The 21140-nt window shown below is 43.0% G+C and overlaps 1 protein-coding gene across 6 annotated transcripts in view; it reads left to right on the forward strand.

Moving 5' to 3' along the window:
- The first annotated feature begins 625 nt into the window (after positions 1 to 625).
- Positions 626 to 21140, forward strand: part of HCK (HCK proto-oncogene, Src family tyrosine kinase) — a 183243-nt gene continuing 162728 nt past the window's right edge. For 2 of the 6 annotated variants that reach the window (XM_078651771.1, XM_078651775.1), the window contains exon 1: positions 8957 to 9142. The gene's annotated coding sequence lies outside the window, so the exon portion shown is untranslated. Of the gene's footprint in view, positions 872 to 8956; positions 10267 to 10476; positions 11128 to 21140 lie in introns of those variants that run through there. The other 4 variants (XM_078651772.1, XM_078651770.1, XM_078651774.1 and 1 more) reach the window with 4 other exon arrangements.

The raw sequence follows: 21140 nt of genomic DNA on the forward strand, positions 1-21140 counted from the left end.
CATAGACCGGTGCCTACTTTGCCTATTTGGTAATCTGGCACTGATGACAACATGTCAACTGTTGGATTAGTGCAATATTCTGGAATTTCACTTACATGCTCACTCTCACAGCAGGTCATAAATATAAACACAAACCACACGATTTGCTTCTTGAAACATAGGTAATAGAAACACACATGCAAAAGGCAGTGGATGCAAATGCAACCTAAGACTCGGAGGTGTCAATATATTAAAAAATATGAATTTATCTAAATTAATAATGATCATCTTCTAAATATTTTCTTTTTTTTAACTTTTTGCTGGCATAAACTCTTTCTCCTTTCATAATCCAAGTTTGACCCGGTCGTGATGCTGCTACCTCAACTACCCACTTGACTAGATTGGTTATTATGACTTCCTGATTCTTTTGCCCTTTCTGGTCATATTGGGTGATGACATCTTGGTCAGCTGTGATTTATTAATGCCCTGCTGAGCTGAATTCTGCAATGTTCAGATTATGTAAATCTGGGGTGCCCTATTCTCTATCGTCATTTCCCTGAACTTGATTTCCCAATTTCCGAGCTTAACAGGAAGCCTACGTCCCAATGGGTCGTCACAAATAAAAACCAACACGAAAACCCCTCTTGTTGGGAAATGAGAGAAGCGCTTAGTTCCTCTTATTCGATGATAGACTGAAGATGCATATTCGGCAAAGGCATGAGATCACTGACGGACACTGTGTAGTGTACATGTATATGGGGTTTTATAGTATGAACCTGGCCAAAAGGCAGCGATGTACGAAGTCAAAGACAAGCATAAAGTCAACGAGTGATAGAAGACATAGCTGATTGGTGTACACTTATTGCATCGTGATGTAGTGTTCTTTAAAGAGGTGAGTCTTTGGCTTGTTCCTGAATTGGAGCAGTGGTGAGGCAGTTCTAATAGATAAGGGGGTATTGTTCCAGATACGGGGTGCATAGCTGGTTGCCTGTCTGTTGCCAGGGGCTTAGCTATGGGGTGGATGGGTGTTTGGGTTTTTACACCACCTTAAAAAATGTATTTGTCAGTAAATAGTGGGGTACGGGTGCTTTCAGTTGGGTATGGTGATGTGTCTGTCGGATTTCGCCTAGGATTTTTACATGCACACACAGACCAAAAAACACACACTCACTCCTCTCTGTTATGAAGCTTTTAAAAAATGTTGGTTATTTTACAAAATGTTTTCTTTTAAGTACTGCTAACGATCTGCACTGCTCTCCCTTTCCGCTGCCCGTTAAGCATCCCACGCGCCCTGCTTCAAAATAATGTATGTTAACAAAATATACCAGCAGGATTGTTGGGAAATCTGAAGTTCGCCCCCCGCCCCCAATCTTAGTGAAGCAAGCCACGCCCCTGTATGTTGCCTTGTTTTATTTCATTTTTACACTTTTTAGTCTGCAGTCTCATGGTGCCCTGGTGTCCTGGTTGAGAATGGGTCAAGAACAACCAGAGATGGTGAGCTTGTCTGCAAATGTAGTGTGAAAATGGCAGTTTTAAGGTAATAGATCAACACTTGCAGAAAATAAGGTACCTGACCCCATCACCTTACTACTACCATCGAATGTCCTAAAGCCCATCTCCCCTTAAATGATCATTCAGTAGGACCAATTGACCTCTCTCCCTGAGTAGCCAGCAACTATTGAAGAGGTAATTGAAGGTCAGAGAGTGTAGGGCATGTGTAGGACTAGGGAATTGGGGACCCTACACTTTCTGATGCTCAAGAGCTGGGGGTGACCCTAGTACTCTTACCTTACGGGACCACCCTTCATTTTAATTGAGATCAGGCTTTCGAAACAAGAAAAGATGAATTTCTAATGAGCTATTAAAGACTGATTCAAAAATCTTCATGTGTAGTTTATATACAAGCAATGCCAGTTCAATGTACATATATTGTTTGCGTTTAGCGGACTATCATAGACTAGATATGTGGTAAATCATCATAAAACCATCATAGGACTTTAGCAAGGAACATGAAAGGACACACAAACTGTAATCCCTCAGCCATGTACACACAATCCCACAAACACAAAAACACCCTAACATTAGTCACCTAACCAGTCTGCGAGTGAGAACAATACACCTCTTACGAGATGCAAGGGTATCGAAATCTGTGGTTGGTACCATTGAGATTATTTTTTTTTCAGTGTGTATGCGTGTGTGCGTTACTGTCTGTGTGCACTGTTTGTGCAGGTGTGCATTTGTCCATATTGTGGCCTTTCTTTCTGTGGAGGAATTGTTTCTGTTCATCATGTTGGTAGAGGTGTGAGGTTGCCTGTATTGCATTCCATTGTAATTGCATTTATTTATAGTGCTTACTACATGTGACCAGGCCTGGTCCAGGAATTTGCATCTAAATGGGCCACGAGTAGGTTCAGGTGGGCTCAATTTTGTCAATTCTGGAGGTAGCCTACAACCTAGATTTACATAGTATCTTCTTCTAACAGGCATGTAGAGTTTTGTTAGAGTAAGAACTGATTTATATACTCATAAGGCTTCAAAACCAGGATGCCAAGAAGATTGTAATAGTAGTTCAAGCTTAATGAGGTCCCTGTTACCACACCTAAGCCTTGACATTTTGCACTAGGTAGACTGGCTACTTACTCTTTGCAATTCGCCCATCACCGATTCCTTTGCACACTGTGAACTTTGTAACTGGTTATTTTCATGTCATTCTCGTGCGGTGTAATTTCATTGATAACATAATCTAAAAAACAGCTACACATTTGGAAAAAAGAAAGCATTGTTGACAATTAAGAGCAGTTTTCATGCCTGACAAGTGTAAAACCGGTAATTGCAGTCAAACAGGTAACCTTCTGGAGCCATATTACACAGAGTGCCCGACTTACAGAAGGGGCCGCCGGTGCTTGTGCAGCCCCTTCTGTAATACTGATTTTTCTGGCGCATATGTACAACCAGTGCTATATTCAGAGAGTGCTCCCTCATTTGCATGTGGCGTGCCCCCTACCCAAATGAGGGAATCACTATGCCTCCAAGCTTGCTCCATTTTAGGGATACAGGCGCAGAGGCAAAAAGGCATAAAACATGGGAAACAAAAGCAATCATCCAGACTAGCAGAATACTGCAGACATGATTGGGTTTCCTACCAGTGTGAACTGAATGCTCCATAAAGTGCAATTGCTCCTCCCAGGTCAGGTCAGGTCATGTTATTTTTATTTATAAAGCACACTCTCGCCCAGGAGGGTATCCTGGTGCTCAGCAGGTGTAAGATTAGCCAAGCCTAGTGCCTAAAGTGACAACTTGAACAGGCAGGTCTTCAGCATCTTGTGGAATTCAAGAAGTAAGCAGGAGACATTTCATGATTTAGGAGCAATGTACGAGAAGGCTCAACCCCCAGATCTGGTTTTCCATATGTGTGGGATGTGTGCAAATAGGAGTCCTGCCGGGGCTGAGGTGTCTGGAAGTTTTGTGAAAGCAGATGGTATTGTTGAGGTATGCTGAGCCAGAGTGCCTTGAAAGTTTGGGTGAGGGGTTTGAAATGTGCCCCTTTGTGTGTGAGTAGCCAATGTAGCTCCTTGAGGTGAGGTGAGATGTGTGAGTGTCGTGGGAGGTTGAGAGTGATTCTGGCTGTTGAGTTCTGATGTTCTGAAGCCTCCTGATGAGATGCTTGTTGAGCCAGGTGTAGAGGGTATTCTTGTAGTCTAGTGTGCTGGTGGCAAGAGTTTGGGTGGTGATTTTCTGGGTATTTCCTGGGAGCCATTTGATAATCTTCCCCAGCATCTTCAGCATGTGGAAGCATAAGGCAATGATGACGTTGACTTGAGCTGTGATGCAGAGTTTGCTGTCGATGACAAGACAAAGATTCTTGGATTGGTTTATATAGTTCTGTGTTAAGTCTAGATAATTAATATTAATGCCACTGTGTGTATATCATACCACATTGCATAACCCGTGGTAGCCCTTTATTGAACTGAATTATGATCAGTCCCATTGCAAGTAGATTTGGTTAGACAAATAGTATCACTACAACCAGGGCCACTGCATTTATGCGGCAGGAGAGGACCAAATTATGCAGCAGAGTTGACTACATTGTGCAGCATGAAAATGCAAATTATGTTGTGTAACGCTGTGACATTTTTTGATAGTATTACTTCATTATTTTGACATTTTTGTTTACTTTTTTTTACTTTGTCTAAGTTCCAGGTTGCCGCTTATTAGTGCAAATTTAACACACAAGTATTACATTAAGCACCTGAAAGGTGGCTGGTCAACATTTGCACAGGGTCTTCAACTGAACTGCAATATGTTTTTTAGCATTTTCTAGTAACTTTAGATGCCTTTGAGCTATAGACATTTTCTTAATCTGCAGATTTGCAGCAGATGTTAGATTATGGGGCAAATTCAGCAAATTCATAACTTTTCAGCAAACACTAGAGCCATAATTTAAATAATTTCAGTGGCCCCCAACTATAACCTGGGAATGTGCAATGTACTGTAACAAGATATTAGAATACGAAACACTCACATTTGTACCTCTTCCATACTGGTGAAAATAAATTCAGCCCAACACAATATCTTACTTGAGATAACAAAGTTATTTACTTTACCACAACATCTGGCAGAAATCAGACAGGCACGCTTAGCGCCTGATTCACAAAAGGTAAACTTACACTTTTGTGTGTTTACTATTTTGTTGCTATTCATAAACTACAAGTTTCATTTTACTAATAGTAATTTTACAACTCCGGAGACTCCCAACTCATGGCGGAGACTACGCGCATAAAAAGATAGGCCTGTCTTATCCTTTTAATGCACGTAGCTCTCTGCCCCTGACTGCGACATCTCCAGAGTCATAAAATTGCTATTAGTAAAAATAAAAGCGTAGTTTGTAAAATGTAAATTGATACTTGTATAGTGCACTACTCACCCGCAAGGGTCTCAAGGCGCTTGTACGAATACCGTTGTGGAACCCATCCTGGCTTTCCCTGTGAGGTGTCCACTCCTGGGCACCCCCAAGGTGGAGGCCAGGCATCCTTAGCGTTGTGGGGGCCGTTGTGGAGATTAAGCAAGCTATTGCCCAGAGTTGCAGAGTGGGACTCCATGATTGGAATAGGCACCGAGGCAAGAATTATCAGGTCCGTGGAATTTTTGAGCCCAAGACCCGCCGAGGCGGGGAATTGAACCCTGGTCCCGGGCTAGACCTCTGCATCAGGGTCTGCCGCTCTAACCATTGAGCCACACTTCTCCAAAAAAAATACAAAAAAATACTAAACTTACACAAAATTGTTTATCTTTGTGAATCAGGCCCTTACTCTAATAGGCATGGTAACTCCACAATAATTTATAGGTACTGTGGAGACATTTATGATTCCATCGCCCTCGTGGCTGCTCGTCCGATGAGGCATGTACTGGCACTATATGAATAATAATGCATGCCACATCCTACAGTATATTATTGGGCACATCTTACACAAACTAAAATACATAAAACTCTCAGAACCCCCACAGAGACCATAATCGAGGTGCAGAAGGCTGTTCACAGGCTTGGGCCCTGGTGTCACTGTACCTGCTTCATCATTGGCAGGTATACCTTTGTCCTCACTCTCCCAATGAGAGATCGGGGACCCACTGAAAGCTCGAGCCGGACTTGTGCCTGAAGCCTGGCTCTGCTCGAGGTCCTGTTGGCACTTCATCCCCATAAGAAGGCGAGCTTTCATGTACCTTCTGCCTGCCACCCTCAATCTACCCGGTATGTGGTGTTACTGCCAGAGTTTCCAACTTTGGAAAAGAACAAGCCAGGTTCAAGCCTCACCGTCGGCTCAAATTCTCTGTGTCTAAATGAAATTAATGTGACCCACTGTGTAATGTAAATGGTGTTTATGCAAAGCGCTTCAATGCATCCAGGTCGAGTTCACACTACATAAAAAAAATGCAGAAGTCTGCACAAAGAGGTCAAAACAAAGCATTAACATAAAAAGGAGAGACAAATATACAGATGTTAAGTGGCTGATTTGTTGAAAGTGAAACTATAAAAACAGGATAAATTGTAGATTCCCCACTTAAATTGTGTGACCTTCAGCAAATCCTTTATTGCAGTAAAACTCGTTTTTCTTCATATTTGCAAATGAAAGCACATTCAAATACGTGAAACAGAAAACCAACTATACAAAAACCTATTGTGTGTGATTGAATAGACTAATGCTGCTCTATAATTATCTGGGCCACATACAGGGTCCACGTGACAACTCTCTTGCCTCTTGATTCACTAAGGACACTGACACCAGTGTGAGAACCAGAGCAGCAATGAATGCAAGTTCATGTTTAAAAACTATCACCTTTGAGAAGTACTATGAGGTGACATATTAATGACAAAGCCTCCACGTGTTAAAGAAATGCACTTTTTTTAATTTTGGAGAGCCTTTATCATATTTTACGCGGTTTTGTTGTATGATGTAGATAGCAAACATTTTCAGAGCTCGGCTCGTGCATGGGCTCTAAGAGCCAAGCCAGATCATCGGTCTCAGAGCCGAGCCTGACCAGTAGCTTGGCTCTCCCTGTTAATTTGTTGGCTCGCCCACCTCTACCACACACCATTCAATGGCAGCATGTAGAGAGACCAGCTAGGGGTTCCCACCTGGATGTTTTTTTTTTTACCATCATGTCTAGTATTTTAATGTTCCAGGCTGTACAAAAATAGGGAAAATCATCAAAAGCCAGGATTTTCTCCCCTTATCGGTACATACTTTAAATACTAATCATACAATGTGCTTTAGCATGTTTTCTACATGTACTGATAGGTGACTGATAATGAAAGTGAAGTCAGTGAAAAATGTAACACAATTTTCAGACCTTGACATGGAGGAAGCACTTAACAGGTGCCTTCTCCGTGCCCTCTTCTGCCCTGACTGGGCGGGCCAAATATCATGTTCTGGGTGGGTTTGGCCCACCGTTCCCCTGCTATAACCGGGCCTGCTGCATTGAAGCGCTTGTGTGTTTGCGCGTCATATGTGGTGTGTTTTATATGCGTATTTGCTTGTACCTTTCTGTATTAGTGTCTTGTGCAGTGTTTTGCGTGCTTTTGCGTGTTTTGTGCTGTGTGTTTTATGTGCCTGTGTTTGCCTGTGCCTTTCTGTGTAGTTTTATGTGACTGTGTTTGCTTGTGTCTTTCTGCGTAGTTTTATGTGCCTGTGTTTGCTTGTGTCTGTCTGCGTAGTTGTATGTGCCTGTGTTTGCTTTGCTTGTGCCTTTCTGCGTAGTTTTATGTGCCTGTGTTTGCTTGTGTCTTATGTGCCTGTGTTTGCTTGTGTCTTTCTGTGTAGTTTTATGTGCCTGTGTTTGCTTGTGCCTTTCTGTGTAGTTGTATGTGCCTGTGTTTGCTTGTGCCTTTCTGTGTATTTTTATGTGCCTGTTTGCTTGTGCCTTTCTGTGTAGTTTTATGTGCCTGTGTTTGCTTGTGCCTTACTGTGTAGTTGTATGTGCCTGTGTTTGCTTGTGCCTTTCTGTGTAGTTTTATGTGCCTGTGTTTGCTTGTGTCTTTCTGTGTAGTTGTATGTGCCTGTGTTTGCGTGTGTCTTTCTGTGTAGTTTTCTGTGCCTGTGTTGGGTTATGTCTTTCTGTGTAGTTGTGTGTGCCTGCTTGTGTCTTTCTGTGTAGTTTTATGTGCCTGTGTTTGCTTGTGTCTTTCTGTGTAGTTTTATGTGACTGTGTTTGATTGTGTAGTTTTATGTGCCTGTGTTTGCTTGTGTCTTTCTGTGTAGTTTTATGTGACTGTGTTTGATTGTGTCTTTCTGTGTAGTTTTATGTGCCTGTGTTTGCTTGTGTCTTTCTGTGTAGTTTTATGTGCCTGTGTTTGCTTGTGTCTTTCTGTGTAGTTTTATGTGCCTGTGTTTGCTTGTGTCTTTCTGTGTAGTTTTATGTGACTGTGTTTGCTTGTGTCTTTCTGTGTAGTTTTATGTGACTGTGTTTGCTTGTGTCTTTCTGTGTAGTTTTATGTGCCTGTGTTTGCTTGTGCCTTGCCCTTTCTGTGTAGTTTAATGTGCCTGTGTTTGCTTGTGACTTTCTGTGTAGTTTTATGTGCCTGTGTTTGCTTGTGACTTTCTGTGTAGTTGTATGTGCCTGTGTTTGCCTGTGCCTTTCTGTGTAGTTTTATGTGCCTGTGTTTGCTTGTGTCTTTCTGTGTAGTTTTATGTGCCTGTGTTTGCTTGTGTCTTTCTGTGTAGTTTTATGTGACTGTGTTTGCTTGTGTCTTTCTGTGTAGTTGTATGTGCCTGTGTCTTTCTGTGTAGTTTTATGTGCCTGTGTTTGCTTGTGTCTTTCTGTGTAGTTTTATGTGCATGTGTTTACTTGTGTCTTTCTGTGTAGTTTTATGTGCCTGTGTTTGCTTGTGTCTTTCTGTGTAGTTTTATGTGACTGTGTTTGCTTGTGTCTTTCTGTGTAGTTTTATGTGCCTATGTCTTTCTGTGTAGTTTTATGTGCCTGTGTTTGCTTGTGTCTTTCTGTGTAGTTTTGTGTGCCTGTGTTTGCTTGTGTCTTTCTGTGTAGTTTTATGTGACTGTGTTTGCTTCTGTCTTTCTGTGTACTTTTATGTGCCTGTGTCTTTCTGTGTAGTTTTTGGTGCCTGTGTATGCATTTGCCTTTCTGTGTAGTTTTATGTGCCTGTGTATGCTTTTGCCTTTCTGTGTAGTTGTATGTGCCTGTGTTTGCTTGTGTCTTTCTGTGTATTTGTGCAGTGTGAGTGTGCGGTTTATGTGTGTTTGTGTGTTGCTGAACGTGTGCAGAGCGGAGCCACAAATAACGGTGAGATATAGAGAAAAGGAGAGTTTCCTCTGCCGGAGAGGGTGGGCCAGAGAGCGGGGTTCGGGGCGCTCGCATTAGACTCTAATTAGAGGAAGGACGCAGCAGAGCTCGTACACAGCCCGAGGATTTGCATACAGCGGCATTTCACGGAATTAGAGAAGTGACTGCGCTGGACGAAGACTTCTTCTTTATTTTTCAGACTGTCAGGTAGGGCTGAGAGACTCCGGGGCGCAGACGGGCCCATCTAGCTTCCAGGCCACGCGCGCCATCCCCGGGCTGGCCCACTTCCCACAGAGGGGGGCTCCGTCCCGGACGCTTGAAAGAAGACTACCTGCAGGGTCACGTGGGCCCCTGGCGTCCCTTTATCTTGGTACGTGCTTGCTTTTATCAAAGTTGTGCCTGTTGCTTGCATGTACATGAAAATGAGTATTTCCTGGAGGGCAGCGGGGTTGGCACCAGTATGTTTGAGATTAGGGCGCTGCCGTGTGCTGGGAGGTCTGGGGCTGCGGGTGGTTGTGGTGGTGAGCGGCGGATGCAGCCTGTGTGGGGGGTGGAGTCTGTGAAAGGGGCTGGTGGCTGGCCTCATCTGTCAGTGCTGTTATTTTTGATGTGTCGGCCCTGGGAGTCACTGCGGATGTTGGGGAAGAGATGCTCCATCAATTTGTGGCCCCGCCCTCCTTGTGGTTTGGGATGTCAGTGAGCAGGTGGTGCAGTGATGGCCTTGGGGTGCACGGTCCAGGAGCACATCCAGGTTGTTCTCTGGTCCACCAGGCTTAACTTTGGTGAAAAGGAGAAGTGACAGCCAGAGAGGGTCAACTTGAGGAGAGGGCACAGGTGGGCCACACCAGACACCAAAGAACAGAGGACTCAGACACTGCAAGAGACAAAGCGAATGCTCCGGCCTAACTGCCCCAGCAAGCAAAGCGGAGGAGAGCGGGACCAGGTCAGAGGGGACCAGCCCACCCTCTTCTACCATCAGGAGTCAACACACAGAGCTGAAGAACCACAACAGAGCAGAATAAGATCACCATAGGAGCCAAAACCGAGAAACCAAGAAACACTCCAGGAATAAAACAGAGGAGAACAGCCGCCCTCGCGACCCAAAGTAGAGGAGCGCCAGGGACCTCAGGACTGGAGTCAGAGAAGCCCCAGGCGTCCTCGGACCTGCAACAGAAGTGGCCTAGATACCACCAGAACCTAGAAAACAGAGGCGACCCAGTGTCCCTCAGGAACTAAAACCAGAGGAAACCGGGGCTCCCCGCCTCAGGACTTATTGCAAAAGAGACCTGTCCCCTTGGGGCCTAAAATCGAGGTGACCTGGGTCCCTTCAGGACCAAAAATAGAGGACACCCAAAGAGCAGAGACTCAGGCGCACTCCACTGACGAGGTAGAGGCCCCCGAAACAGAGAATAGCCAGGCCCCTCAGGCCCTAAAATAGTGGGGACTCAGGCCCTTCACGACTTAAAATGGAGGACGCCTAGGACCCATGGAGTGGTGCTTGGTAGTTTGGTCTGCCCTGTTCCCATGATGCACTGGGCCAGGGACAGACTAATTTGCATATAGCCAGGTTCTGAACTGGGATGGTGCAGTGAGCTAAAAAACGGTGATGGATCAAGCCCTGATCTGTTGACTGGGTAGGAGTGTTCTGATTAACTCAGATACTCTGTCCATCACCACCACTCCCTTTTTGAAATCCATGGAGAGTGGAGGCTCAGCCGTTCCAACGACTTAAAACAGAGGAATAGCCCTTCACCGGACCTGAAACTGAGGAGGCGCAAGCCCCCCAGAACCTAAAAACAGCGGAGACCTGGTCTGCGTCAGGACCTCAAACCGAGTAGAACTCGCCCCCTGAAGACTCAATTTGAAGACACGCAGGACCTAAAACAGAGGAGACCCACTTGGGACCTAAAACCGAGGAGGCTAAACTTCTAGGGATCTAAAGCAGTTGAGCCAACCCCCCACAGGGGAGACCCAGACCCCCCAAAGATCTGAAACAGAGGAAACGTAGGCCATCCTAGGTCTAAGGCCCTCCAGGAGCCAAAGGCACACCCCTAGAACCAAAGCAGAGGAGCCCCATATCCCCGCCATATCCAAAGCACATGAGACTAAACCCCCCTCACTCTGAGGATTTAAAGAACACCCCCCCCCCCCATCCGTTCAAAGCTTAAACTGAAAGACTAGCCTGTTGGGTTTTTTTTTTTTTTTTTTTTTACCTGACTCATCAGTAGTTTTTCTTCTGGGACCTCAGCGGGATTGTCCTCAAGTCGTTTTTACTACAGGACCCAGCCTACTTCCTTCGCATCCCTGCAGTTTGTGGTCCAGGACTTGGGAAGGTACACCAACCACGCCTCACAGGTGAGTGACACGCCAGCCACGCCTCCGCGGGTGAGTGACACGCCAGTCACGCCCAAGCAGGTGGGTCGCCAGCCACGCCCCCGCGGTTGAGTGACACGCCAGCCACGCCCCTGCAGGTGCATGACATCAGTGATCCAGGGTTCCTCATCTGTCATTTCACCTGTACGTCTATGGGCACCTCGTATGTCGCATGTGCCAACCCTGGCAGGACTGGCTCCCCGTTTTATCTTTCTGAGGTGGATCCCTTTAGTACCATTGGGATAGGGAACTGCAAAGTTTGTCATCGGAGAACTTGAACGCCCCTTTAAATTGCATTAAATAGACTGTGTTCTTATACAACGGGCGAACGTGCAGAACAAAATATTCTTTTCTGAGATGCCAGTCACTTCCTTGTTGGTCTGTGCACTTTATCTCCCCAAGCAGCGGAAACGAGGAAGTGGAGCTAGAAGTAGAATCGCCCCACTGTTCCGAGGCCTCGAGCCCACGGCCGGCCCCGCCACGCGCAATGATCGTGCATTACAATGATTAGCCTCTTTCATAACTTCCGGGACAAAGCAGCGCTTGTCAGCGCGCCTCGTCTCTGGCTGTGTATTTGCATGGATCCCCATTAGAACGCAGCGCCGCCGTTCATCCAACTCAAAGCGCTAAGTGCGTTCCAAAAGAAGGCGCCGCGACGCCTCCCCAATGCAAGGCTGCGCGCTATACAAATGCTAATCATTAAAACAACAATTTATTAATTTTTGAAGCGTGCACTGCAGGCATCTCTTCTCGCTCGTGTCTTCGGGTAATTCGGGCGGATTTTCTGCCAACTCGGACCGAGAGAACACAGAGGGCGCAAACAGCGCCGAGGCCGTTGCAGGCTGACCCATACACTCATTCATAAAATCACCTTTCAGTTCACTCGAATCATCTGTCAATGTATGCATACATTCATCCATCTAATCAGCCATCATTTCAAAACTATCGATCAGTCTGTCCATTCTTCCTTCCACCCTCATATGTCCACCCGTCTGTTGGTCCATCCATCCACCCATCTGTTAACTCATTGAAACCATCTTACAATCAGCTGTTCATTCGCCCCATTCAATCGGCCACCCATCCATCCGCCTTACAATTACCTGTCGGTGACTCCATCCAATTACACACCCATCCATGTATGCATTCACCCACATGTGCACCCATCCTTCCCAAGACAGCGTCACCTGCCACAAAAGCCCGATTCTAGACTACTCACAGCAGGGCCGCAACTAGACCCGAACTTTGTGGGGCTAACACTCCCAGCCAGGGCTGGCCCTAGCACTGGTCGCACACAGTGCAACAGTCTTTTTTGGTGCCCCTCCCCCATTTCCTCCTTCTCCATGAATTCCCTCAGTAATACTCACCAACAATGCACCTCATCTCTCTATAGCGCTTTTCTGGCAAACATTTCATTTTTTATAGCGCTACTCATAGTTTACTCACACCGAGTTCTGTAATCTGCATGGTACAAGTTCTTTGTAGCAGGCACATTAACTCTCTGCGCTGAGTGGGTGGCAGGAGTGCCCATGTGAGTGCATAGTGAGCAATGCGACAGTGTGAGAGTAGGGTAAGTGGAGTGACTGCAGGGTGAGTTAGATGACTATATGAATTTGGGTGCGGATGTAAGTGCAGAGTGGGACAAATGAATGCATGGTTTGTGATGGTCTTGTTTGAGTGAGATTGCAGATTGAGCAGCGAGGGGGACAGGTGAGTGAAGTGTCACATGAGTGCAGGGTGAGTAGTGTGCTCATGTGACTGCAAGGTGAGGTACAGGGTGAACAGCACAAGTGCATTTTGAGTGCAGTGATCACTGTGAGTGTAGGGTGAGTGGGGGGAGAACAGTGTGAGTTCATGGCAAGCGGCAGTGGTCACTGAATGCAGGGTGCATTGCCATACACTTGAAGTAACTCAGCATGTTATTGACTGCGGCGTAGGATTTCAGATATAAGTTAAACTATTGCTGTTATGCAGGGCTTTACGTGGTATGAAAAAACGGGGGGGGGGTCACTCATAGAGGGGTGTGGCTGATATTATTAAGGGCATGGCCCAAAACATTTATGCTAAATATCAGTGCTCAGCATATTGTGCCGCCCAACTGATATTTTGCTGCTTCTGTTACTGCCGCCTCATAAGTAAAATTACACCTACAACAAGCCAGGACTATTGGCTTTGTCAAAGGTTGCTAGTTGTATAAGATAAATATAATACATGCATACATACAACTATGGCTTTATTGTATATAATATTGAAATATTGAAAATGCTTTAGTTCGTGCGCAAGAGGTTGTGGCGTAATGGCTAGAGTTGCCATCTTTGGAGCTGAGGAAGCAGGTTTGAGTCCCAGCGTTGGATCTACATCCGGTTTCTGGACAAATCACTTCATCCTCCGTGCCTACCAAAAAATAAATGAAGATGTCCTTGTTGGTGCTCATGTAAAGCACCTCGACTTTAGCAATACAGAACTACAAAAAATTAAAGTTATATCGAAACAGTGAACTGCTGCAGAGTTAAGATTTCTGTCAGACATTTTACCCAGGGTTGATTTTGCTATCCATGAAGTCCAACCCGGGGTGAAAAGAATTTCTAGAGAAATGCAAAAACCCACCTTATTCGCTCACTCCAAGGTCTTAAATCCTGTAAAAGTAACAAAGTATCTGAATTTTGAAATAATCAACAGGCCGCGGATAGAAATAGTGTAATTACAATGCGGTCCATTCTGGCATAAGAAGCCTTAATTTATCTATCTCTGCCTACACAGCAGCCATTCTGCGATGTTCTATGAGCCTGGAAGATGGCCTGACCTTTCTGTGGCAGCCATCTTGGAATATGGCTGACTTCATTTGTATCAACAAGTAAAGGCGGCAAGATAGTGAATGTAAGTGTCAAAGAGGAAGGCTCAGAGATCTGACCTCTGAATCTGCTGGAGTTGCATCATTTTGGTTAAGTTTGGTCTTTATTACCTTTTTCAGTCAACAACTTTTATCGAATAACTTACGTATATCTATGCTTTATCGGTATATGTTTAAAAAAATAATATGATCACAGTGAAACATGAAAAAGTTTTTATTTGATTTAGACCACTAACGAGATCAACAAAAGGGATAAGATTAAAAAAATATTACAAAACATAATATTCATTACAAACCAATCGTAATATTTGTTTTAAAATAATGTAAAAAAGATTTAAAAAAATTCAACGCTATTGCAAACAGATTAATTAGGCGGCGATCTTAAAAACACTATTAGATCTTGAACAGTGATATATTATGTCTAAAGCATATAGGTTTTAAACAAACGATGTCGAGTTGTTTCTATAAAAGGTTTACTCCCTGATGAGGCATTGATATATTTTGCTGCAAGTAGCATACTACTCCGGAGCCCACGTTTAGATGTCAATAGGTAATGGATTAGTAACATATGATTCATTTTCTCTTGTAGGATTCGTTGTAGTAAGTTTGTTAAGCTGTGCTCCTGCAATCCCATGCATTTACTTAGGTATTTTGAATAAGGATAGATAAATTCAGGTGGTTAGTAAATGGCACATGTGAGATGGCATTGGAAGTAGTGGACATGTGCGCCTATAACCTGGATGGATTGAAAAGGACGAGACAAGAGTCTGGAAGGATGTTTGGGAGTCCAATTTAGTCAGAAAGGTTTGGAATGAGCCAGAGACTGTAGGGACAAGGAGCGGTTCAAGATTTTCTTTTTAATAACTAATCAATATATGTAGACATACAGACATACCCTTACACCTAAATATATACATATATAGGTACTGATATATACACATTATATGTCAATTAGTAATATGAGATTTAGTAATAGTTCTGTACAAGGCATAAATCACTATACGTAAACCCATATGTCCATATGTAGATACAAGTAATATTATCTATATTGGCAGACATAGACACATATGTTGTGCATACATCTTCATAGACTATTTTTATATCTAAATATAGTGTTATACGTTTGTAGGTACCATCCCTTTAATCATATTTACATACTCCAACCTATAGGTATTATCATGCCAAGAGCACTTTCTTTGAGCACAGGCGTACTTCCAGCAGAGTGGAAAGCTGCTCAGGTTATCCCGATCCCGAAAAAAAGTAATCTTCCCACTACAGATGTTTCCAACTATCGTCCTATATCAATTCTTTCCTGGGCTAGCAAAGTAATAGAGAGTAACATCAACAAACAACTGATGAGCCATATCGAGTCTAAAAAGATCCTTGATTCATTTCAGTCAGGCTTCAGACCAATGCACAGCACTGAGACTGCTTTCTTGGCTGTCACAGACCATATCAGAAACTGTCAAGATAAAGATCTGCCATCTATGCTGGTGCTGCTAGACCTGTCTGCAGCTTTTGATACCATATCTCATCCTATATTGATACGGAGATTGGAGGAGATAGGTATCCAGGGCCTGGCGCTACAATGGTTCAGAAACTAGCTGTCTGACCGTACTCAGACTATTAATTTAGGACCTTTTCGGTCACGTCCCATGGTGATAAATAAAGTAATGCCCCAGGGGTCTTGTTTGAGCCCTACTCTGTTCAACATATATGTCACTCCCCTTGCAAAGATCATAAGAGCGTATGTCTTCACGCCTATTTCGTACGCGGATTATACCCAACTTCTGTTAGCCTTTGAGAAAGACCTGAAACAAGAGGGCATTTCACTGCTGGTATGAAAGCTAATACAGCATGGATGGCTGCTAACTCTCCCCAACTAAATGGTGGCAAAACTGAAATTATGCTTTTCGGGGCTGCTCAACGGTTATGGTCTCCCGAGTCGTGGCCGCCAGAATTAGGACCACCACCTGTTCCAAAATCTTCTGTGAAGAATCTGGGCATAAAACCTGACCAGTAGCTTACCAAGAAAGACCAAGTGACTTTCATTATTGGCTCCTGTTTCCATGTTATGAGACTACTAAAAAGAGTCTTTCCAATGCTCCCAAGGGCAGTATGTAAGACCCTAGTCCAGGCACTGGTGATCAGTCACCTGGACTATGGAAATGCTCTCCTGGCTGCGGTAAACAAATCCCTCCTGGACAAGCTCCAGGTAGTCCAGAATACAGCGGCCCGTCAAATTCACAACCTTCCAGCGAGATCAGCTTCTGTCCCTCTACTACATGCACTACACTGGTTGCCAATGCGGAAGTGAATTACTTTCAAGATCTGTTGCCAAGCCACAGAGCATTTAATGGCAAGGGACCTAGCTACTTGAAGGAAAAACGTATTCCTTATCGGCCTACAAGAGCTTTGAGATCTGCCAATAAGTCTCTCCTTAGGTACCACGCATTAAGAAAACACGCTCAGGGGGTCGTGCTTTCTCTTTCTTGGTACCTCATCTTTGGAATAAACTTCCCCTACACCTTCGAGAATGCACCGTTCATCACAACTTTAGAAAATTATTAAAAACTGAATTATTTCAATCTTTCTAGTTCCTTGCTCTGCATTTTTCTGATCCCGCTGCGCCGAGGTATCCCTTTGGGGCTGATTAATGCGCATTAATAAATAAATACATTAAATAAATAAGAAGCTTAAACCCATATACAGACACTCATCTACATACTAAGACATACATATATATATATATATATATATATATACATTCACATACATGCACTTTGAGTTACTTCCTTATATTAAGCCTTGAACCTATTTTTTTAATTTCAGCGTTTATTGTTATACCTTTGTATAAAGGTACCTTTTCTATAATCATAATTGCATGTTCTTACATATTTGTATCATCATACAAAAACGCATAAACCTCTATACAGACTCTCATCTACATATATGTCTCATATATATGGTATGGCTTGCATATGCATTTAATGCATAAAAATACATTCACATATCATTAAAAAATATATATATGTATTTACACACTCACACATATATACATACATTTACATATAGACACATACATGTGCCTACGCATCCATACATATGTTTACAGATACATCTCCATACAGAGTCGAAAGCCATATTGATGCACACATACATATGCACACAAGAGCTATATACTAATTTTGCATTAACAGTCGGAAATTGTTAGCTTTGCAATTTATGGTGAATTAAAGTTTTAAAAAGCACTTTTTTTTTTAATTTCTGATTTTTTTTAATTGTATATAAAAAATATATATTTACATGGACAAGGCTTATACATGAGTGGAAGAAGAAAGTAGGCGGAGGAAGAGAAAGAAAAAAAAAAAGTTTTAAAAAGCACTTTTAAGCTGTAAAATTTACTGTTAAAATAAGAGCGCCAGCCTGATAGTCAAAGGTCATAGTACTGAAGATAATCTTTTCTAATCCACGCCCTAATTACCGTTCAACTAAAGAGATGCTGTCGGCCATCAAGACAAAAATGTAAATATTAGTTGGTATAACATATCTTAAAAGGTGTATTTGTATAGCACACGCTCACTCTTGAGGAGTTTCTTGGCGCTGTTGACATATAACAGATATTGATTATTGATCAACTCAACAGAGTTCATCGAAAGTAGCTGAGTCAGGGAAGCCTCTAGTTATTCTTTTCAAACTCATAAATTAAACAAAGTATGTTCTATCGCCATAGCGGCTGCTTACCCTGTACTCAACTCTAACCTAACAAATCATTGTGTAGTAGAGTCCCTCAGAATTCATTTGCGGCAAAGAGCTTTGCTTTCAGTTTTGTTAAGATTGTAATTGACTGAGCCATTGTAAAGAGTAATTCCATATACAAATGTGGATGTAAATTTATCATTCAACCACTGTTATTTTTGGTGTTGAGTTCAAGTGAGGCGAGAAGAGTACACCTACCTAAAAGTATTCTTTGACGACCTCCCTTGCTAAAATTAGTTTTCTTCCACACTAATGTTAGTATTTTACTTTTTTCGAGTTCATAGTCAGATAGTTGTCATGATTATCTGTGTCTAGCTGATGTAACAACGTCTACATGCCCACCAGGTCAGGCCGAACACATCCAGATCTTTAATGAATGTTAGTGAAGACGTGAGAGTGGCCATGGTTGAGGAGAAATCTAATAGTCGCTATCAGAAGCTTTAGCCATAGCAATTGTAAACTAACTTGATGAAACACTGGGGACTAGTCGACTATGCAGCTGTCTTAGTGGATCCCCATTCTCACTGCTTTTCTGACAGCTGCATCAAAGCCATATCCTTGCCTGCCGCTTTATAGTTACACCCATTCCTGACAGCCAAGCTTATCCATTGGTAGAAGATTCGACCCAATCAGCCCAATGAGATGGAATCAGATAAGCATAATAATTCTCTTCGCAGGCTAACAATGCAATGGACCTATAATTGACAGGGATTTTTTGGGGTGTTTCTTGTGAATAGGGACCTGGGGGCAGATGTATCGAAATACCTATTTGCGATTCTCAAATAGCGATTTTTTTAGAATGGCTATTTTAGAATTGCAAAATGGTATGTATCTAAAAAATCTCAATTTTTAAGAGATTTCTTATTATTCCTTATTTGCGAATAGCAAATTGCGAATTCGCAAATAAGGAATAATTTCTCATTCATTTCTATGGGCCAGGAGGCCCATAGGAATGAATAGGAAGTTATTTTCAATTTGCGATTCGCAATTTGAGAATCGCAAATTGAGAATAATTTCAAGGGTGCAAGAGTGTCATAAGGACACCCTGCTGCACCCCTCGAATTCACATGTGTGCGCATATGGCGCACATACATGCCCTAAGGGCATGTCTGTGCGCCACATGGCACCTTCACAAATGCAAAAAAGTGCATTTGTGAAAGAAATCGCAAATAACCACCACCTTCATGTTGGTGGTAATTTGCGATTTCTTAATGAGAAATCGTAAAAATAGAATGCTTGATTCATACCATTTAAGGAATCGCAATTTGAGATTCCTTAAATGCTTACGCAAAATTAAGGAATCGCAAATTTAGCGATTCCTTAATTTTGCTAGGCGATTTGCATCATACATACCGTTTTGCTAATTTTTAGTCGCAAACGCTACTTTTTTGCGAATCGCAGCGTTTGCAACTAAAAATTCCCTTGATACATCTGCCCCCTGGTGACTACGCTTCCAGGATAGACTTACTATTAGAGTATGTGTCACTTTTTAAAATAATAGGATTGTGTCATTAGCCCTAAAATTAGTGCTCTGCTTCAGCACGACAGTTAACAGGGCATTCAGGCCCAAGGCTCCAAAGGCCTCACCTGTCTAATCAGTTTGTAGTCTCTTGAACATCCATTTCTCTGGCCTTTATCGCTGGTGCTAGCAACACCTTTGTATATTTAGTATATATTCTTGAATCAACCCCATATACATTATTTATATGTTCAACCAAATGCCTCTTTTTGACCTATCTGGCTGTGAACCCAGACTAGAACATACTCTGGCAACCAATGACCAAAACTTACTATGATGCGTACTTCTGATTGACTTAATCATCTTTTTTCCATTCCATACTTTACCTTTCTATCTTTATTTCTATATTCCTTCTGCAATATTTTTAAATAAATCCACAAGTCTTTATTGCACAAAAATGTACTGCCCTCATTCCCAGAAATTAGCAGATGTTTGCTTATGACTACAGAATTTTGAATAAACCAGAGTGGTCCTTTGATCATATTGGTTTCCCATTCTTACCCTTTCCACTTTTCGTGTTCATTTAACATGAAGTACATTTTCTAGATATATTTGTTTGGAAGGTACTTATCAAATTGTGTGCATGATCTATTATACTCACGTGAATTCTTTTTATAAAAATGTTTTGCATTTTTTTGTGTAAAGGAATATACAGAAAAGAAAACAGCCAGCATCTTTTGCCCCACACAGTATCACTGAAACTACTTTCATCCAGGTGTCTACACCCTCAACATGTCAAAGCAGGCACAGTGTCAGTCAAACCCGGCAACTCGGGAACAGGACCCTCAGGCACATATTACAAAGTCCCATACACAGTACATCAAGTTATGGCATTGGCATACAGTTGTACCTAAGACAATGGCTCAATGGGAACTCCTATTGCTTTATAAGCACTGTGTGTCACCAGCCTCTTCTGAGCTCATGGCAATCCAACCATCCACCTGGTATTTTCATCATTTTATGTGGGGATCTTATACGCTTCTATATATGTAGTCATGCACCAGTTCTTACCCCAACACCAATTCATAAACTTGGGCATAACTCTGCTTCTTCACAATCTGGCCGTGTCCGATTTAGCCACCGCTAGATTGGTGCCACATAGCAATTTATAGTATCTTAGTTACACGGATCTCAGAGACCCCTAAACATTGATCGCCCACTTACTTTTCTTCAAAACTCACTGACCTGTGTCCAGTCCCACCACATGTGGAGGAATGTCTAGACAATGCCACAACCCCTCAGGCATGTGTTCGGTTGGGTATAACCAAACAGTCGGAGCTGCTTTCTGCTACGATGTGTGCAGTGGAAGAACTTTATCTATGTCAGCCGTAAGCCAGTCCCTAAGGATACCTTGCTGGTTCCCCAAAAGGTGTCCTCCAAGTGTGAGTCATCCAGGGCACCCAGGTCTAGTTTGATCTTGATCTTCACTGGATCTAGTATGTAGGGGAAGTTGTTAATCAATGTGTTGTAGATTTCTGAAATTGCCTTGTGTCCAAAAGGTTCCATCTGCACCCTGCATTCTATTAGGGAATATTCGTGGATGTCAGTCCTTATTCAGTTTTATCGCTCCCAAGAGTGTTTCACTTGTGCATATTTGATGCCTGAGTTTCATCCTGCGCATACTCCTCCCTAAATTACTCATTAGTTGTCCTTTCAATCATCCCCCAAACTTCCCCAACTTTAGATATCCCTATTGTATCCCACTTCCAGAAGCCCTGGAGAGATTTCAATTCCTTCCAAGTTTGAATATCTGATAGAGGAGTCCCCCTTAGGATGACCCTGCCAGCTCGCCGTGTGTTTGGTTGCTTGTCAGGCCAAACCCACCATCCTCGTAGGCTCAGGCAATGTGCGTGGAGGCTGAGTACCCTC

Source organism: Lissotriton helveticus, chromosome 7 (assembly GCF_964261635.1).
Source record: "Lissotriton helveticus chromosome 7, aLisHel1.1, whole genome shotgun sequence".
NCBI lineage: Eukaryota > Metazoa > Chordata > Amphibia > Caudata > Salamandridae > Lissotriton > Lissotriton helveticus.